Source organism: Dermacentor silvarum, chromosome 4, assembly GCF_013339745.2.
Source record: "Dermacentor silvarum isolate Dsil-2018 chromosome 4, BIME_Dsil_1.4, whole genome shotgun sequence".
Taxonomy (NCBI): Eukaryota; Metazoa; Arthropoda; class Arachnida; order Ixodida; family Ixodidae; genus Dermacentor; species Dermacentor silvarum.
This window is the reverse complement of record NC_051157.2, coordinates 146,432,174-146,438,676: the sequence shown is the minus strand read 5'-3', so window position 1 is coordinate 146,438,676 and position 6,503 is coordinate 146,432,174.

The window sequence follows — 6,503 nt, the reverse complement described above, 5'->3', positions numbered from 1 at the left end:
GGCTGGTCGAAGACGGTGGGGCCGAAGCGCTGTCTCAGTGTGACGTGCAACGGCGCAATCACCGACGGATGCGAAGGTGTTCGTCAAAAGCGCTAGCTGGTGATTCAGCTTGGCGATGGCTTGGACGAGGTCACCGGTAGAGTCCTGCCATAGAGCCACCGAGGACGCTTGGACGCCGTCCCTGGATGGTGCGTTGGGTGCTTGCGACGGTAGTAGGGTGGCCGGCTCCATAACCGAGGAAGCGTGGACGGCATTCCCTTGCTGGCTGAGATTGCGATGATGTCATGGGACAGTGATCCAGAACACGGGAAGCGTGGACGGCGATTCCCTGGCCGCAGGAGGCACCAACGTCGACGAAGATCTATGTCCACGGCAGCGTGAACGGCATGCCTTCGGGGCTCGGAGATCCAGGTAGTCCAAGGTGCGGCATCCATGACAAGGGAAGCGTTGACGGCATTCCCTTGCCAAAAGGACCCTGGACGGCGAGATTCCAGAGGACGCAAGGACTCCGCAGCGTGGTGCTGAAGGCTGGAGCGCCTTAAGACTGGGCTGTCGTCGACTGCGCCATTGTTAAGGAACAGAGACACAGACAGCACTCGTTGTTGTTGTTGCCTCAAAACATGGCTCGTACCCACAGGGGGGATTGACCACATTAGATTCCTTGAAATGTGCGTCCCTGCGCCAGCTGTTCCCCTAGTGCTCGGTGTGCGAGCGCCCGAGCCCAAGTGCATCTCTTCATCTTTACAATATATATAGTAATCACATAGGTGGCCGGAAGGACAGCTATTCGCAGAAGACTCCGTAGTTTCTTCACCCAACAAATCAGAGCTACTACTATACAGACCTAAGAGAAGAGGCCGCAAACCCAGGGGATGGATTCCTCTTGGGGAGAACGATATAACGCTCTATACCAGGAGCGGAAGCGTCATCCCAAGGGTGGACTCCATCCGGGTCCTGGGTTTGGGGATAGAAGCCAACGGATCCAATAATCAAACGATTCTACCTGTCGCTAAGAAAGTGGACAACGCAATTAGGCGTATCAAAACAGTAACTAACCGCCGACATGGGCTTGAGGAAGACAACGTCGTTAGACTGCTTCACGCCTTTGTGCTATGTCACTTCGCCTACGTAGCATCCATGCATGAGTGACAGAGATCTGAAAGAGACAAACTCATTTTGCATTGTTAAGGAAGGTAATCAAGGTAGCTCTTGGGCTACCTATGTACACGGAAACTGAAAGACTAGGGATGCACAATATACTGGAGGAAATAGCCGAGGCAGAAGAAAGATCCAAGTTCTTTAGACTCTCTACCACGCGATCAGGAGGACAGATCCTCAAACGAATTGGTATACCAATTACAGCAATTAATAATAATCAGAGAAATTCCCAAAGATCTGCGGAAGAATATCACAGTCATGCCTGTTCCGAGGAAAGATCACCCAATTCATAACGTGGGAAGAAGGCAAGCCAGAGCCAAAGCCCTGCTAGAGAAAGCTCAAAATCAGGCTGAAGAATGCTCGTTCATCGACGCGGCTTTCATGCCCAATAGACGAGCCTTCACAGCAGTCCTTCTGAACGGCAAAGGTGAAGTCGTCAACTCGGATTCCACGTACACCACGCAACCAGACATTGCAGGACAAGTAGCCATCGCATTGGCACTTTTAGACCAAAAGAGATCCAGGATCCACAGCGATTCTAGGGCAGCCGTCCGAGCATTTGCCAAAGGAGTCATCTCTAGACAGGCCCTGGCAATTCTTGACGGAAAGGTCGTCCAACCCCACGCGATCATCTGGTATCCTGCTCATATGGGAGAAATCAGCGGTGCTCCCGTGAACCTCAACGAATCTGCCCACAATGCTGCACGAGGACTTGCCAACCATGCAGCCACAACGCAAGAAGATGCTGTGGTTCCTGATTGCAAGGACCACCTCCTCACGTACAACGAGCTAACCAAGCACTTCTACCTACAACGCAGGGTCTCACCCCCTCCGCACAGTAAACTAAATAGAGCTTAGGCCATTACGCAAAGGCTCTTACAAACGAGAACTTATCCGAACCCTTTATTAATCAACAAGCTCTATCCGGAGATCTCTACTCATACAACATACGATAAATGTAACGACACCATAGATCGAAGTCATATGCTCTGGCGTTGCTCCGCGTAACGCAGCGACAAGGACAACACTGAAGAGCGGTGGGACGCAGCTCTACGCAGTCTCACATTAGATGAACAGCTATGGGCAGTTCAACGGGACCGCGAAGCGGCCCATAGGCTAGGCCTTTCGGTCCCAACGTGGGAGCGGCCCGCTTCGGGCTAAGAAACTAGCGCTACCCAATGGACCAAAATAAAGTTTTTCTATCCATCCATCCATACGTAGTTTCTCTCGACATATCTCGGCCTAGAAATGCAACTGACCTTCGAACTGACATTAACGCAGTTACAATAACAAGAATAATTGTAGATGAAACTAAACATGACACATTGAAATTTCATGAGCGTAACAACATCCGGCCGCGAGCTACAAACTTGATATATCAATAACGTCCCTTTAAAAACAGTGGATTCTCAGAGATACCTTGGTGTTCACATAACAAATGACGTCACCTGGGCCGATCCCATTACGTAATTAACAGCACAAAACGAACACTAGGATGCACGCAGTGAAAGTTTTAACGAGCGCACTCAAGACTTACACGTTTGTAATTATATACCATTAATTTGCTCAAAACTGGAGTATGCTGCAATACTCTGGGACCCTGGCGATGAAAAGTTAAAACATTCTTTAGAAATAATTCAGAACGGGTATTAAGAAAATTAAGAATTATTAGGAAAAGTAGAAAGATAGCTATTAAGAAAGGGGTCAGGCACGGGGACACAATCTCTCCAATGCTATTCACTGCATGCTTAGAAGTATTCAAGCTCTTAGACTGGGAATGCTTAGGAGTGAAGATCAACGGCGAATATCTCAGAAACCTTCGATTTGCAGATGACATGGTGCTATTCAACAACAATGGGGACGAATTACAACAAATGATTGAGGACCTTAACCAAGAAAGTGTAAGAGTGGGGTTCAAGATTAATATGCGGAAGACAAACATATTATTCAATAGCCAGGCGAGGGAACAAGAATTCAGGATCGCCAGTCAGCCTCTAGAGTCTGTAAAGAAGTACGTTTTATCTAGGTCAATTACTCACAGGGGACCCTGATCATGAGTAAGAAGTTTACAGAAGAACAAAATTGGGTTGGAGTGCATACGGCAGGTATTGCCAAATCCTGACTGGGAGCTTACCACTGTCATTAAAAAGAAAAGTGTACAATCATTGCATTCTACCGGTGCTAACACATGGGGCAAAAACTTGGAGGTTAACAAAGAAGCTCGAGAACAGGTTAAGGACCGCACAAAGAGCGATGGAGCGAAAAGTGTTAGGTCTAACGTTAAGAGACCGGAAGAGAGCGGTGTGGATCAGAGAACAAACGCGTATAGCTGATATTCTAGTTGACATTAAGCGGAAAAAATGGAGCTGGGCAGGCCATGTAATGCGTAGGATGGATAACCGGTGGATCATTAGAGTTACAGAATGGATACCAAGAGAAGGGAAGCGCAGACGTGGATGTCAGAAAACTACAGGTGGGGTGAAGAAGTTAGGAAATTTGCAGGCGCAAGTTGGAATCAGCTAGCGCAAGACAGGGGAAATTTGAGATCACAGGAAGAGGCCTTCGTACTGCAGTGGACATAAATATAAGCTGATGATGATGAAATAATCATACAATAAAAAAACCATTATTAATATTGTCTGACAGCACGATTCCAAGATTCCAACACAGGAACTCTGGAAGACAAGCCCGACGTTGAAACCATTACGCCACGGATGAACGCCTCGACACGCGACATAAAACGCCCTTATCAATTCATGGCGGACAAGCCAGTGCATTGAGACGCTCGGCGCGTTTCGGCGCACTTCGAAAAGTATACATTGCTCGGAAATTTACGACAATGAAGGCATATGAAATGCCATAAACAAAGCCACAAGAATGTCTAAATACACAAGCACGATGATCAGACAAATCTATGTACTTCTGTAGCCTCGTGTAGGCAGTTAGCGTCGGATTAGCCTGCGGCGCCTCGTCGCCTACGGATTGCGGCTTCAACGTGCATCAGCAGTGCATCGCATACTGTTTCGCTTGCGCTGGAACCACCTAAGACAACTGCTGCTATAATGCTCGCAGAAAGGCAACGACGTCGGCGGGAGTATCTCGGTTTGCTCCGGCGAGAGACACGCCGGAGCACACCAAGATTCTCCCGGCGACAAGCAGAATGCGTTCGCGCGTTCGCGGCGCACGGTGCGAACTTTGCCACTTACATTCCTGCAGCTGTGCGCGTCGCAGCTCGACTGGCTGCCTGTGGGGCTCTTGCGTTGCCCAGGGGGCGCTGCAAAAATGGTGCTAAAAAGCGCCCTCAATCCGAATATGGGTAGTACCAAGCTCGGTCGTCTTCTTCGGGAAGCACGTTTACAATATGGACCCGCCACTTTCGGTTGTGTTGTACCACGGCTTGCAGCGAATATCGGGCGCCGAAGATTTTTCCATGGGTGGCATGCTGCGTAAAGGCAAGAAATTATGCAACGCCGAATACGTGTACGCCGTTCAAGAAATAAGCGGCGAAATTTTAGCGCAGTGTCAATCGCAAGTGAGGCGAGTCACCGACGTGCGAAGTTGAACTTCAGGTAAGGTTTGCACGCTGCTAGATTCAGGCGCACAAACGCGAGGAAATGCTTTCTATAAATGAATTCACAGCAGCGATAAGCAGACATGTGTATGGAACTGCTCGAGCGCACGACGGTACGCGCCGCGACGGCAGCGGTCTTTCGACATGCCGCGAAACGGCGGGTCTCCTGCAATATTTGTTGACTGCATGCCGCTAGATAAGTAGTTATGCCTGCGCTGTAGTAGCGGCCATCTGTCTAGCAATTGATAAATAAGCTCGCAGTAACGTACGTACGTGCGAATCGCACTGCAGCGCGCGCTCGTGCACTGCTCGCTTGATGTAGCTTTTAATGACAGCGCTCGAACATAGATGTGCTGTAATCAATACTACCTTGCTGTGCTGCCTCAACGTGCTGGCTTGAGGTCAAGGATGAGCACATTCAACTCTCTAACCTGTGCTGCTCGTAGTGGGGTAGTGAATTGTCACCGAATCGGCCCGACCATTTGTGGTCATTTGCACACACCTGGTCACTTCACCACTTCGCACCGGTCGAATTGTTAATTGTCGCTGACGCCGGGTCTCGAATCGTGAATCACCAGCCATGCCTGCTGCTATGTCGGTCTGCCATTTCGCTTACCCAGCGCGACGAACTGCAGTTAACCAGCGCGCCCTACGCTCTGCAGCGCGAGGCCTTGAAGGAAAACGGTAGAATCAGATGTTGGGATTCAGGCCTTCTTGTTCATGGCAGCCCACGACGCAGCAGTAACGATGGAGACGCTTTTTCGAGGGTGAGCTAGGTCTCTCCGGATCGGCGTCGCCGATGTCTTCTGCTTCCAGCATTGCGTCCCACGACACACGGAGAGTCCGTTTTCGTAAAACTATAGGCTGCGGCCAGCTCGCAGCCTGGTCGCCATGGTCTGTGAGAAGTGACGAGCCTTTTCGCATTCGAAACAGGGCAGAAAAAAGTGCGAATCGACGCAAAACGCGGGCTAGAAACGTACTTCGCCAAAGCCAGGGCTCAATACTATCCAAGCTGGTACTACCCCGATGACGTTTTTCGCCGCCACCAGGCGCCGCTACAATACCTCAAACTCCAGCGCAAGACGCCCCTACGGAGCCGGACCAGAATGCTCGCACCTTCGCCGAAGCCACTCACCAGCAGGACGGCGCTCGCCAACAAGACGCCGCGCGCCAACAAACCTGCAACATGGTCGACGGCCCTGAAATCGTGCTTCTTTCGCTGCAGCGGACCGTGAGTTTACGAAGCAAACATGCAACAGCTTCTTTGAAGACACGTTTCACTTTCGTGTTCCACAGATTCCTATAAAAGAGGGATCAACCATAATTTTTTAACACGAAAGTGTTTTATGCCGGGGTCCACCAAGACTTCACTGACGTATTTCCGTGACGTATTTCCGTCACGGAAATACGTCATAGAACATAATACAAAGAAAGAAACCAGAAGAAAAAGTTCCACAAACATGCAAAATTTGGAAATCGAACCCACGACCTCTCGGTCCGCGACGATAGATCGCCGAGCGTTTAACCCATTGCGCCACAAACGCATTTGCAGAGAGCTACACAGACGCGCCTTATATATCTAACGCTCCTCCGTGTACCCGCGCTCTTGCTCGGGGCGGTGCCGCCGCGTACGAGCAGAAAAGAGAAGTACTACATTATGACACTAACGCGCACCGACAGTGAACGCTTCGGTGGTCTCAGCACTACAACGCCTCGATGCCAGCATTCGAAGGGACGCTGGTCCCTTCGAATGCTGGCATCACCCAGCATTCCG